General features: G+C 41.3%; 1 long non-coding RNA gene across 1 annotated transcript; it reads right to left on the bottom strand.

Moving 5' to 3' along the window:
• Positions 1-1850: 1850 nt before the first annotated feature.
• On the bottom strand, positions 1851-18574 carry LOC139075762 (uncharacterized). Its single transcript, XR_011526532.1, has 3 exons — positions 18497-18574; positions 3478-3621; positions 1851-2051 (listed from the first exon to the last, which is right to left on the bottom strand). It is a non-coding gene; the product is annotated as an uncharacterized lncRNA (long non-coding RNA).
• Positions 18575-18893: the final 319 nt, after the last annotated feature.

Here is an 18893-nt window from a genome sequence, read left to right as displayed (position 1 = left end):
TTTTTATTGTTATTTTTTAATCTGAAACAAATGTGGCCAAATGTTAACAACTTTAAAACCTGCATATAGGTAAATGTGTGCTGTTATATTTTTATCTGTATTTATTGTACATTTGATATACTTAACTTTTTAGAAACATTTTAAGGGGAAGAAAAAGAAGCCATAAGTATCTACTTCAATAGGAGATTTGGTGTATTTCCTCTCTCTTTCTTTAATACTGGGATGGCAAAAGAGCTGCGGTGGAAAAGCCAGCTGCTGGCTGCCAGCATCAAGGGGGCGGAGACTTCAGGGGGCCCAGGTGACCCATCCCACAGCCACCACATCAGGCTCCTGCTGCAGCATCAATGTCTATCCAGTATCTCCACTTTGGGAGAGATTTAGTCTGACTTCCAGAGTAACACACAAACCCTGGAGTGAAAGACTCTCTTTGCTTATGTAACTGGTGTTTTATGTGTGGTAACTATTTGAGTTGTGTTTAATCTACATTTCATGTGTTTCAGCTGCTCTGGCCCCTATAAAAGATCAGCTTGTGAATCATTCACAAGCAAGTCAAGGGAAAATTGGGAGCAGCTGGGGGGCCAGTACTGTGGGGCATCTGATGGACAAGGAAGCTGAGACTAGAGAGGCAGAGGGGCTGATCAGAGCCTGCAGCTTGGGCACTGCTGGTGTCAGGACCCCACATAAAACACCTAGTCTCTATCCATAAAAAGGAACACCCTCTGGGAGAGAACTAGAAAAAGTTGAAGCTTTTTGCCCATTTCTTTTTCTCTCTGTAGTGTTGTTTAGTCTCTACATTTAAAATTTACAGAAACTAAACTACTATACATTTTCAGCAACCAGTTTATTTGAGGAGCCTCAACGTGAAGAAGGAAATATAAGAAAATGGCTTGATATATTTTTTAAGCACTGCTTTCAACCACGTTCTGTCAACTCATCCTTTCCATCTTAGTATTAGACAGATTTGATATCTCTAAGGTCATTTTAGTTATTAAAATTTGTCCAAACTAATATCAGAAGGGATTCAAAGCTCTTCTCTGCTTCCCTGGGGTAGGCTTGGAATGTCTGTGTGTGGTTTTAGTGTGGGGGATGGGACCTGACTCCGATACTGCCGGCCCCTCCCTTCTCAGAGCTTAGTTCTCTTGCTGTGGTTTGGAAAGGGACCAAGAAGGCTTAAGAAATCTGCTCTGTGGCTGGTGACCCTCTGTTAGGGATGGGGGTCACCAGTACCACACTGTTTTGTTGTGATTCTCTCTGAAACTGGAGGCCTCTGTTAATTTTAGGACCACCAAGAGCCTATATGGTATCTAGGCCAATTAGAAACAGGAACCCCCAGGAACCTTCCGGAGTAGTGGAAATGCTTTACACCTTGTCTTGCTCTCCCCTAAGGCATCCACAGGAATAGTCCAGGTTCTCCAGTCAAGCCCCTCAAGCCCAAAGTACCACAGAGAGCAGACTGTTGGAGAACTTGAGCTGCACATGCATGGATTTTCCAGGCTCCATTACCAACCAGGCATCGAGGCAGCAAGATGCCTTCCCTGAGTCAGTGGAGCTGCCAGAAAGAGGCTGAGTCCCTCACCAACTCAGCTAAGGCCTTGCTTGAGGAACCTGTTCTACTTTAGTAAATGAAGGACTGGCCGGTGCATCCCAATGAATAATCTATCGGTAACTGCACCTGTGTTCTTTCAGTAGGGAGCTAGGGAAAGGAGGCAAAGGAACAAGGGGCCCCACCCACCCAGGTGGTAATGTCTACAGGTGGGAGAAGAAACAGTCCAGGCATTCATTCCAATAGCCATTTTGTTCTGTTTGGTTGTAGGGAGGAAGCAAAGAGTGAAGGGGAAGGAAGACATGACTGCAATAATCAAAGTACTTTATTTTCAAGAAGGAGGGGGGCCGGCCCCGTGGCCGAGTGGTTAAGTTGGCGCGCTCTGCTTCCGTGGTCCAGGGTTTCGTTGGTTCGGATCCTGGGAGTGGACGTGGCACCGCTCATTAGGCCATGCTGAGGCAGCGTCCCGCATTACACAGCCAGAAGCACTCACGTCTAGAATATACAACTACGTAAGATGTTAGAAGAAGAAGAAAAAAAGAAGATTGGCAACAAATATTAGCACAAGTGCCAATCTTAAAAAAAATAAAAAGAAAGAGGAGTTACGAGGAAGTTACCTCTGGAGACAGGGTGGTCCCTTCACCTGACCACGTCCACTCCCTGGGCCTTCACTCTCCCCACCTGTCCTCATTTCTATAAAGGCTTGAGACTGACCCGTGTTTTAGGCTCCTCCCTGCTGAGGGAGCTGTGAGCATCCTACCCCCAAGGTGAAGCTGGCCTTAAAGAGAGCATCATTTACGCCAAAGGGCAGGTCTGCTTGGCTCCTTGGACCTTTTCAGGGACCTTCCATTTCAGATGAAACTTGACATATCTTAATCCCTTTCAATTTAGAGACCTTAAGCAGCTAAGGCTCCATTTCTTATGGGCTCTTATTTAAAATGGCTTTTAGCGTCAAAATTTTCAAACCTTAGAAGGGCCACCATATATGTCTCTGAATAGAAATTGATTGCAACTATATAGATTGTGAAATAATCCATGGGATACTTTGGTTGCACACTCTAATCCATGTATTAACAGTGTCTCAGGGCCAGCCTGGTGGTGCGGCAGTTGAGTGCGTTCCATTTTGGTGGCCCGGGGTTCGCCAGTTCGGATCCCGGGTGCAGACATGGCACCACTTGGCAAGCCATGCTGTGGTAGGCGTCCCACATATAAAGTAGAGCAAGAGGGGAACAGATGTTAGGTCAGGGCCAGTCTTCCTCAGCAAAAAGAGGAGGATTGGCAGCAGAGGTTAGCTCAGGGCTAATCTTCCTCAAAAACAAAACAAAACAGTGTCTCAATTTTTTTTTCCTGAGAAAGATTCGCCCTGAGCTAGCATCCACTGCCAATGCTCCTTTTTTTTTCTTGAGGAAGAGTTGCCCTAATCTAACATCTGTGCCAATCCTCCTCTGTTTTTTTGTATGTGGGACACCTCCACAGCATGGCTGGTGAAGGGAGTAGGTCTGTGCCTGGGATCCCAACCCACGAATCCAGCCACTGAAGTGGAGCACTCAGAACTATAACCACTCGGCCATGGGGTTGGGCCCTCAATATTTTTTTTATGTTGCTGAAATGTTCAGTAGTCAATACGTGATCTGTGCTCTGAAGATGTTTCCAGCTTGCATCAGTCAGAAGTTACAGAACTGAAATACAGTCAATATAAATTGCATTTACACCTTGTAAATGCAGAGGCCCAGCTTCTGTGAAACATTGAAAATAACATCCTGAGGGTAATGCAGGATATCCAAGGAGAGATTTTGTTTCTTTATAGGGTCAATAAGATGCCTAGCTTCTTACCAATTAAATCATATATTTATTTTTCCCCCTTAGTTTAAATTTTCATGGCATTACTTTCTCTTTCAAATGTGCAGTCATTATTTACATTTTATGATACTCACGTTAGTTAAAATTCTTCTCCCCTTAAAATATTATCATAAGAACCAAAATATAATGATCCCTGGCTTTCTGTTCAAGTTGTAAGGAGCAATTCAGAGAGGAAAGGATGAATCACAGTCATCTTCTCAGACGAGAGGCACGTGGATCTGAAACATTTATAACGTGGGCAGGTCAGGGATAAGCGCTCTTGAGAGTAATTGTATGTATGCAATTAGTAGGATGCACAGCCTAATCATATATAGAAAGAGTGACGGTTCCAATAACATAAGCCTCTCTAGCTAAATATACATCTTCCAAATGTCTCTGAAACATTTCAGAATGTCTGTCATTAGCAGTTAGCACAGTGGCGGTTTTAAAAGCTGCCATATCCCTTTGTAGAAGTGAGTGGCTGGTTCATTCTACCCATCTGGTTGTGACTCAGGCTCCAGTTTCCCACTAGAGAAAATGATGGGGGTTGAAAAATGTGAGAGAAAGAGAGGAGAGAGAAAAGGAGAAAGAGAGAGACAGGGAAAGAGAAGAAAAAGAGGGAGAGGGAGGGAGGGAGAGAGAGTTATGAATTCCAGGAACCCAAACAGAAATCCAGCTTTGGGACCCCCAAGCTGCTGCTGAGGTGACGACACCGGCAGATCACAGATGCTGGTGCATCACCTCACCTTAACTCTTCGGATAATTTAGAAGAGGCACCTTCTCTAGAGACATCGCGAAGTGACCAGGCTTGCTGAATCTCTTTTCTTCATAGAAAATTTTAAAGCACAGAAACTCCCCGGTTTTCTCTCCTGCACACCCCTGCTCCTCACTCAAAGGTCAGTGAAGACCTAAATGTCCTTCCAGCTGGAGCTGTTACTGCTGTTGCTGCTAGAAGCCCTTCAAGGAATTCTTCCTTCCCCAGGGCAGTTTGGATGCCTTTAACACTCATTCTACTCCGGGTGTCTATGAATTTTCTCAGTATCTTTTTATATTTTGAATAATTTATGCTGGGCTTTTAAGGTTTTATATGCTCCATCTCGGATTCTTTTTGTAACGTAAAGTGGAAATGCTCACATTTTCCCTACCTTCATTGAATTGATCCAGTTACTTGACGATAAAGCACGTTGTTTTCCATGTGGAAACGTAAGTGAGATATTACTACCCCTATTCTCTACCTGGCCACCTTCTTCCTCTCTGTAGTAGATGTGTGTTGTGTCAATTTAGCTAAATTGGGACTACATTTCCCAGAATTCTCCTCCTTGGACAGTTGGCTTGGATCAGAAGAGAAATTTTGTTTGAATTGAAGGCAGCATGGAGCAGCCATATTCTTTTTGTGCTCAGAAGGTTGGTGCAGGCACAGGGTGCTGTTGCTGCTCACACATGTCGTTGCAAATCTGGTGGCTCCACCGGTTGGTGTGGGGCAGTATGTAGGCCCACAGATCCTCCAGCTCCCACCAGGTCTCCTGCATCAGCTTCTCTGACTCCAGGGCCAGGAGCACTCTTCTCTGTGGTAGAGGGCACCAGCTTATCCTGCAGGTGACCTGTGTCGTAGACCTGGAGGCTCGTAGAGAGTTGAGAGTCTGATTCAAGGTTCAACCATTCATGCAGTTTCTGCCTCATCTGCCCATGTTCCCATTCATCTATGCTTCTCCTCCTTCAGGCCCATCCTTTCCTTTCTGACCGCCTGCCTTCAAACTGCAATACCAGAAGTAGAAGCAAAGCCTCACAGAAACTGTTTGTCCAGCTCTCACAATCGCATAAAGTCAAATCTCTGAAATAAATCCCTTTTTTATCATGTCACCCCTGGTGATTCTGCTTCTCTGATAAAACCTCGATGGATACACTAGCTTTACTTGATTGGGTGCATTTTGGCAAATAAACGAAAAAGGATTTAGGCTACAACTGTTAAGGTCGAATTTACCTGTCCCTTAGCCTTGCCTGGATGGGAAATCCCCAATCACACTTGAACATTTCTATTTGAGTCAAACACCTGGAATTTGAACCAATAGTGTTGTCAGCTTCCATCCTAATGCTCAGAGTGGTTTAGGGTTTTTTCAGCAATTTTGCATCAGGTTCTCTGACATGAACAACCCCAGGATGGGTTAATGGAGCATTGAGCATCCAGGGTATGACCTTCACCTTTGGGAGTGCCTGCTGCCAGTGTTCCCTCAGAGCTGGCCAGTTCAGGGCTCACCGAGGCCTCTGATCTGCCCGCTCAGCCTCCCCATTGCATTACAGGATGTGTTAAGAAGTGGCCTTCTCAGGGAAAATAGAAATCCCGTTGGGCAGCCAAGCAGTGAGAATGAATTTGACTCTTCTACATGGGTGGGTCTGTTGATTTTAAAGGATATGTTTTAAATTATGAGAGTTGCCCAGAAGCCACAAAAATACATTTTGGTTACATGCATGTTTATGCACAGAGAGCTGGTGAGATCTGGAAAACACTTTAGGAAATTCTCACTATTGTTCCCATGGCTGAACTTTCCTGAATATAATGTCTTTTTTTTTTTTTTAACATGAGCATTTCTTTTGGATCCGACTTAGGTATAAGGGTCATGACTTGTACAAGATCTTAAATAACCCCAAACCTAGATGAATACGAGCAATTTTCAAACACAGCTGCTTGACAATGGAGATTGCCAATGTTCTTTTTATGAAAGGAAGGAAAGGATATCTTCAGAAATCTGTTTGCTTTCCCCTAGAGTTTGTTTTTCACTCAATCCAAGAATGAAGACTTATTTTTTGTTAACTCCACATAACCATCCTTGAAGTAATTTCGAGGCGGTCTTACTGCCTTAATCATCTTGATAGCTTAGCTAAATTATGCTGGATTTGTTACTGGACACAAACACAGGCTCTTTTATCCACTGCACAGTAGGGCCAATAACTGAAACGTCAGACTTATGGCAAGGAAAGCGTTTTTCTGTTATCCAAGGGCAGCCAGACAAGGAGATGGGTGTTAGAACTTAGATCCACTTCCCCAAAGGGAAAAAGGCAGGGGTTTTTATCTGGGGTTTTAGGTGAAGGAGGGGGAGCATGTGGCCTTGCTGGTTGGCACCTTCTCACCAGCCTACGTTTGGCTTTAAAGGCTGATTCTTGACATCTTGACGTCTGGATCTTGAATTTCTGGGAAAGACAGCCCACTCATATACTAAGGAGGGACAGAAAGACCTAGTTAGTTTTAAACAACAGTTGATTATGTGGAATATGCACAGCTGCAGTTAGCAAAGCTTATCTTAAAGTTTTTTTGCACTAGAGAAGACTTTAACTCCTTAGTTCTCAGTTTCAGATTCTGTGTAAGTTCGTGCAAATAGATTCCAGCTGGGCCTACAAGTGTTCAACTATATGATCCTGTCAGGAAAAAGGTCATAGAAATGGAGGCCAAACATTACCCAAATAAAGGAGATTACATCTTTTGATGTTATCTTCCATATTCAGGTTCATCAGTGTGGATCATTACAGCCTTGCGTTTCCCTGGGCCGTATCAATTTGAAGATACACAGGGGCTCATGCATGTAGGAGTATTAGGATATTCATACATATTACCTATCTTATACCCGCCTGAGTTCAATAATAATTAAGAAGTAGACACAGGTATCAGACAAATGAAAATAAAAATTACCAGCTTTATGACTGAGAAAGGCTAAATTAGAGGGCATAGCCTAGTTGTGCAATAATAGGCTTGTTCCAGACTGCCTCTAGTCACAGGCACAGCTGGACAACCTCAGTCCTCACCCATAGGGGTCAAGGACTGTTTCTGCATGATCAGGGACAGATGAGTCAGGAGATCGCAAAGGATAAGAGGGAAAAAAGGAATGAGCGGCATGCCCAGTTCCTTCCTTCGAAATTCCCCATCAGAGAAGTCACTACTCCTCTGATGGGGAGAAGAGATCAAAGAATGGGGAGAGAGGCCACAATATTGTTTAAGGGGAGTCCCTCCACAAGGACACTGCTGCCCTTCCTGGGCTCTGCCTATCAGGTCCCATCACGGCTCCTGGAGCCCTCAAGGAACCCAAAGTAGCCCAGTGGTCTTGAGCAAAGCAGGAGAGAATATTTCTATTCTTTCTATTTTAGTGACAGCATCTTGCTAACAGAATCCCAATTTTGCTCAGGCTGGCAATGTAACAAGCTATTTTCTTCCCCAGCTTCTCTTGCATCAAAGGATGGCCATGTGACACAATTTAGACCAATGACACATAAACAGAAGTCTCTTGAATTTTTCCTTGAAATATTTTGCTTTCCAGATTTTAAAAATATATATAGCTAGTAGTGTCCTCCCCTCCCACTCCCTTCTTCCTGCCTTGGATTGGAAATGATGGCATTATAGCCATCTTGACATCATGAGGAATCAAGGATGAAGGTGAAAATTGGCACGTTAAGGATGGTGCCCCAGATATATGGAAAGCAATTAGGTGTCTGGTGGTACTATTGACCAGCTGGGCTAAACGAGCATCAGCCTACTTCTGGCTTTCTTCTTATCTGGGAAAACAAAAACAAAAACAAATAGAAAGACATTTGTATGAGACACTTTGAGATGGGTTTTCTATTACTTTCAGATAATTGCAATCTGAGCTGATAGCAAGTCTGTTTCCCCAAGCAGCTTCAGGAGGGAATTTCGTGAAGCAGTGAAGGATGAAGGAGGCTCCTCACCTTCTCTCTCCCAACCCCCAGCCAGCCAGAGCATCCAAACCAACTCCAGTGACCACAGGGATGAAACATGTTGTGGTCATTTGACCCCGACCCTGTCGTCATTTCATAACACTGTGGGGCAGAGCCTATTTCTTTATTTAAATTCCACTCTCACTGCCTATACCAAGGCAAGGATTTACCACCTCATTGACAATAATCACAGAGTCCACTCTTCTGGTTTTTCTGTTTAACCTAAGGGGCAGCTAACTTGCTACATCATCCACCATTCAGGAAAAAATAGGATATGTGAGAATTGTGTTTCTAATAAAGAATCCATTTATAACAAGCTATTTTGTCACCAACTTCTCCAGCTTTTAGGCAATCAATTCCCTCCTCAGCAAACTCAATAACTTATCATCTTCAAAGCCAGATTTGTATTGAGTAGAGACAAAGACTGAGCTGGAGACTCCTGATACTAGGTCAATAAAGAAATCACATTCTCACCTCCTAGGTAGAGCATCCGCAAATCCCAGGGAGCTCCATTTTACAAAATATGTTAGTATTGTAAGCTAATGAAAGAAGTCAGAGGATGGAGGGAGGGAAAAACAACCACCGTATCACACCCTAATAGGCTGCTTCCTGACACATACAAACTTGAAAAAGATTACAAGCCCAAACGATCTCTGGATTCTTGTTTTATTTTAATCAGAAATATTAAATAATGTTTTTCCTACCAAGAAATATTAACAGATCCAGGGAACCTTGCAACAAATAGGCACTTAATGGGTTATTGGTTTTTCACTTCCTTCTGTGATGTTTTGTAACATTCCTTTGAATTGATCTGTATATTTGTTGTAATGTTTCCCGTCACTTTGCAGTTTCTATACACTTGGATAGCTCTGTGTGCTGGTGAGTCTTATTTTTGTCTGGCTGTATTAATGAGACTGTGTATCAATTACAATGCATTGAGCTGCAAGTAATGGAAAACCTAATAGTCATTCAAACCACAGGGACATTTACTGTTTAATTATCCAGAAGTCTTGAGGCAGTCTGTCCTTGAGTTTGTCCAGAGATTTGGTGATGTTGTCGAGTACAAAGAGACTTTCTATCACTCCACCTTGTCCTCCTTGAAGAGTTGGTGATGTTACAAGATGCAGTATGGATCCACAGCTTCCAGAATCAGTCCTCACGAGTAAAAAGGCAAAGCAAAAAGACAAAGGCAAAAAGGATTTTCCTGATGGAACTCACTTCTTTACCAGGGAGAAAACGTTTTGGCAGCAGCACTCCAACAGGCTCCCCCTTGGATTTCATTGCCCAGGAATGGGTCCCATGCAAGCACTGGCTGCTGAGGGGGCTGGGAAATCCAGTCTGGCATTTTCAACCTTTTGTATGGGAGACAAGCAAAGCGGAAAGACATTGGGAACAGCTGCTGAGCAGGCCGTGAACATCTGCCACAGACTAGAAACTTGTAGAGACCAGCAATCACATATTTTTCTTTGCTCTCTGTGTTCTTGTGTAATAAAATAAAAATTATATCAAAACAATAATAACAGTAAATATATTCAAATAGTACTTTGAAAAGAAAATCATCCATCCCCCTGTTACAAAGATTTCTTTTTTGTGTATTGTCTTCCACTCACTGTCCATAGTTCATATTCATAAATATTTTTACCTATTAATCTAATTTTGTATCTTTTTCACTTAATGTTACATAATAATCTTTTCCTGTTTTTCTACATATTATTCATCATTATACTTTTTAAGGGAAAAATAATTTTTCATTAAAATTTATGTATCATAATTTACTTAACCATTTCTCTATTATTGAACTTATAGAGGACTTTCCATTTTTTAACTAAAATAGATTATACTACAGTAACATCTTAGTACGGGTAAGTTTTTTCTGCTACTAGATTATTTTAAGTGCCCAAAAAAAACTATGAGTATTTTTATAACTTATAAAATATTGTCATACTCTCATACAGCCAGAATGACTGTTGCAGTTTAAAATTCTCCTAGTGATACATATATATGTGTGTGTATATATATATATGTGTGTGTATATATATACATACATTTGCAAATTTAATCACAAGCTCACCAGCAAGGTGCTATCATTCTTTAGATGCTTTTATTTTTTTGCTGATTCACCAACTATAAAATATTACATATTTTATTTCCATTATTTTCCTTTTACCTGGCAAGGAGATCAGAGGAATTACCCAACCAGGGTGGATCTTAATACGACCATAGTTGGAGCAAGATAGTTTCTTACCCAGAGCTAAGGTAAACCAAAATGCTAATTGTCATTTCAAGAGTATCTCTGAAGTATGTGAGAGAGAATTTGGCTGATTTTTATTTTCGAGTTTGTTTTTTTCTAGTTATAAATTGAATATGTATTACTTTGATAATGAATATAAAGCAATTATGATACATTATTTTACTTTTGATGAGTTGAACTTTAACAGTACTGGCATTGGTGTGTTTGTAAAGAAAAGGGTCCCAACAGGTCATCAGAACACAGAGAGCCTAAGACAGGAATACAGAGACGGATGTACAGCCAAGCTTGAGGAATCCAGGGAGACCACAGCACTCTGGTGGAGCAGACAGGAAGCTAGAAACAAGGGCTTGGGGGCAGCTGCTTCTAACACGCCCTTAGGCAAGGGAGGAGACAGACCAGAGCTTTAAAAGGCACAAAGAAGAACAGATTGTTTCTTCTACTGCTACCAAGGTGTTTTCTTACTGTTATTGTTTCTTCTTGAGTGAATTATCTCTTCACATCCTAAAACATACCCTTGTAATTATAATATTGATTTACTCATTCATCCCATAAATATTTGTTGGGCAGCTCCTATGTGCCAAGCATTGTTGTACACACTGGGATGCAGCATTAAACACAGTAGACAAAGTCCCTAACCGAGAGGAAGGTTAACTGTTACGAAGAAATGAAAAGAAGGGTAAGAGCATAGAGAATGTCTGGGAGAACAGAGAACCGTTCTCATATAGCAGGTCGGAGAAGACTTCTTTGATGAGGTGACATTTGAACAGGACCTGGATGAAGTGAGGAAATGAGACGTGCACATATCTGGGGGAATGGTTTTCCAAGACTGAGAGAAGAGAAAGTGAAGAGGTCGTAAGACTGAAGCCTACTGAATGTGTTGATAAAAGAACACTCTCAGTGTGGCTGGAATGGGTCAGTGGGGGAGAGAGTGGTAAGAGATGTGATTGGAGAGACACCTGGAAGCCGGATCTCACAGGCTCTCATAGGCCAAGGTAAGAACTTAGGACTGTTATCTCAGGGTGAGGAAAACTAGTTGGGTTTGCAATAACTTCCATTTTAAACGGATCACAAGTTGCTGTTCAGTGAATAGATTGGAGGGCCGGGGATGTTGGAGGCAATAGTGAAAGCTGAGACCAATTGGAGGTTACTGCAATGTCTAGGTGAGAGGTGCTAGGAGTTTGGACTAAGGTGGAGGTGATGGAGCTGATGAAGACCTGTCAGATTCAGATAATTTTTCAGGATAGAGCTGACAGAATTTGCTGATGGATTAGATGTGGCATGTAAGAGAAAAGAAGGAATCCAGGATGATTCCTAAGTTTTTGACTAGGTGAATCCGTACTCGTACTGCATTACACTGCATTTTGGAACACTGGGGGAGGGGCAGGTTTGGAGGAGAAAATCTAAAGTTCAGATTTCTGAAGTTCGAGATTAGGTATCCAAGTAAAGACGGTGAGTTGGTAGTTGACTGTATTCGTTTGGAGTTCAGAGCAGAGTTCATGATTGGAGGTTTAGGTGATATTTAAAGCCACCAGCCTGGATGAGATCACCAAGGGAGTGAGTGCAGGTGGAGAAGATAAGAGGCTCTTCAACAAGTGAGGACTGGGAAGATGAGGAGGATCCAGGGACGGTCACTAAGGAGGAGTGGCCAGAGAGGTGGGAAAAGAACCAGAGGGGTTCGCAGTCCTGGAAGCCAGATGAGGAAATCGTTTCAAGAACTATTTCAATTAACTATGTCAAATGCTACCAAAAAGTCTAGTAAGATGAAGACTGAGAATTGATCTTCAATTATGTTCTGGAACTTGGTAAACTCCCAATTCTCTAAGGTGGAAAAGAAGCCGCGTAAAGTAATCCCAGCAAGCGTCTCTCCCTGGGCTATTCCAAAGTGACATCGACAGGATTTAGACCTATCTTTGTGTAAGTGAGGACCAGTGGGCTGAGAGCTGGAAGTTCCACAAGTTGTCATAATTCCTTGTTTGAGTTGTATGCTCAGGTATTCCTGAGGTGGTTCCGAGGATTAAATGGAAAATAAATGCAAAGTGTGACGCACAAGGTCTGGCACAGTGTAATCACCCAATTATGTCAGCGTCAGCCATTATCGTAACCCTAGTGAGGCTCATCTAATTTTTAGCTCTCGTTTCAGGCTATTGCTTAGCAGTGTTCCGAAGATAAGCGCTAAGTTTTCTGGAAATGATTGAAAAAGTAATCACATCTTTAGAGCTGAAAGGACTCCATTCTTTTCACTTGACAGATAAGAAAACAGAGATTCAGCAAGATTAGGTGACTTTTTCAAGGTCACCCACCAAATTAGCAGCAGGATGCAGACTGGAACACAGATCTCCCGATGCTGAATCCTTTAGAATTATTTACAATAGAGCTCATGGTGGGATAATCGAAACTTCCATGTCAGGGAATCTTTTTCAGATAACGAAAGCTTGTTCCTTTTAACCATCAAAACCTAAAAACTATCATTATCCTCATCATTATTACTCTTGGTTAAAATCTTCTATTGCTTTTGATTAAAACACTTCTCCTGCACAATGGAGTTATTTTAGCCTAGACGATCTGAAATCCTTCAAGTCAGCTTTTCTTGTTACCCTATTTCTTTACCAATTGTTAAGCTTTGAGCAGTCCCTTTGACTTGTAAAGCAAGTGACAACTTCATTTGATAGTGCTACAATATTGTCAAATTGATCACAATATTTTCTGAAAAGACAGAACTCTAAGGAGTTGAGAACAGCAGCAAGCACATGATTCTGCATCTGAGAGCACCCACAATTATAAGTGTACATTTATTTATATTATATATACATGTAGAATTGTAAATGTACTATTATGGAGCTTTCAGCGCACAACGCAGATCTGAAACTCATGGAGGAATTAGTCTTAAATGAATCTGTTACCCTTCCTTCAGCTTTTCAGAGTACACATAGCGTCCATATATATTTAGTTACTGAAATAATTTGTATCTCTATAGTATTTTTTCACAGAGAAATTCTGAACATCACTTCATTAAACCCCCAAATACTCCTATGAGAGATGAGCAATCAGATATTATTATTCCTATTCTAGAAATTAGAAAAACTAGCATCTCAAAATGTTAATATGCCCAGAAGTTCTATATGAACAGGAGCAAAGTCCCTTTCTCCCTTCTCCTTCTCATCAGACAATCTTTGAGTCTTATCCAGGAGCCTCAATTTAACCCTCAGCATTTTCAGCTGTTTCAGGAATAGACCCTGCCAGAAAATAAAGTCCACTGATTCCTGATGCTCACAAATCTACCCTCGACTTTTCCCGTCACCAGCGACCACAGACTTAGCCCCTGCCAACCTCTAAGGTCATGTGATCTTGTTGCTACAATAACCATGAATCCATCACATTTCACTATTAAATGTAAATTTCCCGTCACTTACATTCTATCCAATCTTGTTAGAGCAATGGAGCTGGCATCTCTAGAGAGTAGGGTAGCAAATAACAGACCAGCAAAGGATTCCTTCTTGCTCTATCTAGATTTTGGTGCCTGTGAATGATGAGAGATATTGATGGATGTTGGGCATGTGGAATGTTCTAGAGGAACAGCTGAAATCTGGATAATTACAGGGTAGTTGGGAGGACTAAAATTAAAGGAGGTAACACATGTCAAGTGCTTACCAAAGGATCTTGCTCAAAGAAAATGTTCAATAAATGCTAGTGATTGTTATGACTAGTATTTGTAGGCTAGCTGGTAGGATTTGGGAAGAGCTAATAATAATTGTAATTGTGGTTACTATTTATTAAATTAGAATTAAACCTCATGATCAGGTTACAAAGCGATTATCATTTTCCCCATTCTACCAATAAGAAAGGGGCAGACTAAGATTTGACAAAGGCTTCTCTGATTTTAGCAAGCTTGTTCATTCATTCATTAACAAATACTTACTAAGCTACTGTGTCCTAGGCGCTGAGTTAGGCAAAGAGGTGAACAAGACAGACTTGGCCCCCCTGTCCTCACAGGACCTGGAGTCTAGGGAGGAGTACAGACAGCTGAAACCCCAATGTCAGGATGTCCCAAAGCCCACCCTCATTCCTGCCCTGCCACCTTGAATGCAAACCTCTGCCCTTCTCTTTATCCTCCTAAAATAAATCCACTCTACTAGGCCAAGACAGCTCCTACATACCCTTAATTACCAGCTAAATAACATAATGAAAAGAGCCATCTGATTTATAGTCACACACACACACACACACACCATGCACAAGTTTCCAAACTTAACACATACACCACTCACACACACCATGCACTAGTTTCCAAACTTAAAATGATTAAGAACTACATAATGTGACTTTAAAAAGAAAACTTCAAAAACTTGTTAGACCATTTAAAAGATAATAAGATGATTCAAATAAATGGAGAAATAGAGCCAATTCCAAAGTGAAATGACTTAATAACATTAAAATGTCTGTACCAACCAAAAGAATTGAATTTGAGTCTAATCGAATTTACAGATTTAATACTATTGATATAAAGCCCTATAATTATTTTCAATCTAAAAAATTATTCTAAAATATATGTGTGAAAATAATAAGAATACCATCAGCAGAGAGTATAGAAAAGCAGTGAAAGTTTCTAGCAATATCAGCCATTAAAACCTACTGTATAAAAAAATAAAGATTAAAATAATGTGCTAACTAGATCATAGGTTAGTGGGACCAAATAGAGATTTAAAAAGGCCTAACAATTTAGAAAAGCATTTGTGTGGAATAAACTGAAGTATAACTATATAAATCTAAAAAATACACATATATATACATTTAAAATATTCATAGCTATTGCAAAATAGTTCTTTTTAAATATGAGGAGAGAAGGAAGGCATGTGGCAGACACTTCTCATTGGTTAATTCAATAGTCTTTCTCAACCCCCTTCTCCCTTGCTGTCTTCTGCTATAGAAGCAGGAAGAATTAAATACTTTCCTAGCCACCATCACATCTAGATGTGATCACATGATGCAGTTCTGACTAATGAAACATAAGTGAAATTCAGGTAGTAGGTTTCTGAGAAAATTTTTGTTTTCCTCATAAAAGGAACTGATGTGGTTCTCATTGCCTTTCCTTCCTGCTTTGAATGCAACATTCTTCTCATTTTAAATATAGACGTGATTGTCTGAGGTTCAGCAGCCATTTTGGAAGCATGATGTGGTAATCATGAGAGAAAGGCCAAGAGAATTTCAGAGTCCCCAGCCCAAGCATCACTGAGACACTGAAATGATGCCAGAATCTACTATATTAACCGTGTTTTTAAAATTTTCTGTACCTTATGATGTTTTGACACCTTAGAAATCTTGCTGGCTGAGGAGAGACTGCCCTTCCAGGGCTGGCTAATACCTAAAGATGGTAAACACTTGATGTGGGAAACGCAGGTCTCATATACCAGCCAACCTCCCCATTTATTTAACTCTCACACACCAAGCCCATATTTCCCTGCCCCAAATCATCCCAGAGCCAGGCACCGGGCAACTAGAGACCACCCCTGCAGACCAAAGCCCATGAGAATCATTCAAACTAGCCAGTCCTCAGTTGTTTACTCTGTCCTGCCTTGCCTTTCCCACAGAAACCCTGGTGAAGGCTCTGGTCTAACCTTTCCCTAGCTCCTGCCTCTGATCAAATCTTGTTGCTCGTCCTGTGAGCCTGCCTGGCATGGTGTGCCCTCTTCAGTGAGGACATGTCAGCATTAAAGTATTTCTTCAATGGTGTTGATCCCTCTGTGTCATCACTCAGTCACCTCTGTAAATTAAAATCCCACGGGTACATTTTGGGACAGCTACCAACCTCTGGACTTCTTGTAAGGTGGGAAGAATAAACTCTTATTTGTTTAAGCCACTATTATTTGGATTTCTGTTACTTGCAGTCACATAATCATAACTGATACAAAAAATATTGGATAAGAGGTATTGGAATTAGTGATAGCAACTTTTTTTTCACTGTTATTTCTAATCACAGAGAGTGAGCAGTTTTCTTTCTTTTTTTTTTGAGGAAGATTAGCCTGAGCTAACTACTGCCTGTCCTCCTCTTTTTGCTGAGGAAGACTGGCCCTGAGCTAACATCGTGCCCATCTTCCTCTACTTTATATGTGGGACGCCTACCACAGCATGGTGTGCCAAGCAGTGCCATGTCTGCACCCGGGATCCAAACCGGTGAACCCCTGGCCGCCAAGAAGCAGGACGTGCAAACTTAACTGCTGCGCCACTGGGCGGCCCAGTGATAGCAATTTAAAAAACAGCTAAATACTCAATATACTCCAGATGGAGTAATGAGTTTATTTTTTTATTATGAGAAAAGAACAGAACATTGAATAAACGATTTAGCAGATTTGTGAGGAAGAACATTTTTGTCTTGAAACTGTAAGGAATTGTAAAGAAAGAATAATACATATATAAATACATACATAAATTACATATATGAAAAAATACGTATATGAATTTTAAACTTCTGTTCAATGAAAAACAACGAAAACATAATAAAACAAAATACGGAATACGAAAAAATGCATATCATATGTGACAGACAATAGAGTTACAAATACAATATGAAAGGAGCTTATTCAAATTTATTAGCTGTATTTCTTCACTCTGATAGAGAAATGGGTAAAGAATCTGAAGAAGCAATTCCCCTCAAGGAGAAATAGAAACAGTAAATAAACACCTGAGAAAATGTTCAGCCCTGGTAGTAATCCAAGAAATGCAAATTAAAGCAACCTTGAAATGTCATTTGACATCTACTAAATTAGCATTTTTTAAAATGATGAGTTGGCAAAGTGACAGTGATATTGGCACACACACTCATTTCAGGTGGTGCTACAAACCAGTATCACCTTTGAGAAAGCACTATGGCAAGCACGGAGAAACATTCGTGCCTTTTGACCCAGTAATTCCAATTTTTGCAATTAGCACTGAGGAGAATAATGCTACAGAAGCAAAGAGACACACTCAGTCCTGTTCTTTAGAGTCTTAGCAATTCAATGAACACGTATTTTACATCTTTCACGTGCCAAGCAGAGACAACAGGGAATCAGAAATTAGTAAGATACTGTAGATGACCTCAGGGGACTCACAGTCTGGCAGAGGAGTCAGGTAGGTAAAAAAATGCCTTACAAAATGGGGCAATAAGTGCAGCAATAAGAACATAGATGAAGCTAGATTTTTATGATGGGGTGGGTGGGGCAGGTGAGCAGAGAGCAGGCAAGGGTTGAGAGAAGACTTACTAAGGAGACAGGTCAAACTTGAGATGAAAAGGCACAGAAAATTAAAATAAGGCCAATGAGTAGTCCAGTTCTGTGGGAATAGATTCCAGGAGGAAGTCTGTGGAAAGCCAAGATTTGTGGCAGGGTGGAAAGAGAGCTTTATTGCCCTTGTTTGACATCTATAATAGCAAAAACTGGAACATACTTAAATCACCAACATTGGAAATATCTCTATATGAATTATGACACCCAGTGGACCATTATTCCACCATAAAAATAAAAATTATGAAAAGTATATGAAATACTTCAAAACAGTTACAATATGCAGGCAGGATAGCTGAGAGGAGAGCAGCTGGCCTTGACAGCCCTGAGCATTGCTCCAAAATTCACATTTGCTCTGTTTTTCCCTCAAATTTTTTTTATTGACATATAACTCACATGCCATAAAATTCACCCATTTAAAGTGTACACGTCAATGCTTTTAATATATTCACAAAGTCATGCAACAATCACCACTAATTCCAAAACATTTTCATTGCCTGAAAAACCCATTAGCAGTCACTTCCCGTTCCTCCCCGCCTTTGGCAACCACTAATCTACCTTCTGTGTCTGTAGACTTGCCTGTTTTTCATCCTGCCCTTTGAGAAGCCTCTAGAACTCTGCTGTCATCCCCAGAACTGGGTAAACAGGGGCAACATCTACTCAATGCTCTGGCCCGGTGCAGATAGTGGTCCCGCCTAGAGTGCAGCTGACTGAACACGAGTAAACACCACCTATTAAAGCTTCCGACATAACACAAGAGAATTAAACGTAGACTCATGTACATGTGCAGAGTCTCCCTTACAAAACACATGTAGCTTGCTCTGTGGGGCTTTCAAGACTCATCATCCTAACTTGAACCCCTGCTCCCTGAGGTGAGCACCATCTTACCTTCCACCTCCCAGCTTCCCTCCTTGATATCTAGAGCCAAGAGAACGGGACCAGTGAAAACCAGTGTGAGGAGAGCACAAGGGCAGGGCAGGAAGCACACCTTCCTGGGCTAACACACTCAAAGGAAATTGGCAGCACATTTTCATTTTTCCACTACGGCACTTGCAGGAGGCGCGGTTAGTATGGTGTTGGTCTCTGGCTGCCTTCACCATGCTCATTATCTCTCTTCCTCTCCAGCCTTATCTCCTGCAGGACACTGTTTTCTTCCTTTTCCAGGGACATTGAGTGTAAAAGCTGTGGTGCTCTGTGGAAATGACCACAGATGACTTTCTTTCAACTTGTATTTGCCATGTTTTTCTGACCAGCTAAGGGGGGCATTGCACATTTGATGGTGAAG

Source organism: Equus przewalskii, chromosome 14 (assembly GCF_037783145.1).
Source record: "Equus przewalskii isolate Varuska chromosome 14, EquPr2, whole genome shotgun sequence".
Taxonomy (NCBI): Eukaryota; Metazoa; Chordata; class Mammalia; order Perissodactyla; family Equidae; genus Equus; species Equus przewalskii.
Note: the sequence above shows the minus strand (reverse complement) of the source record. Positions and strands in the feature narration are given on the sequence as shown.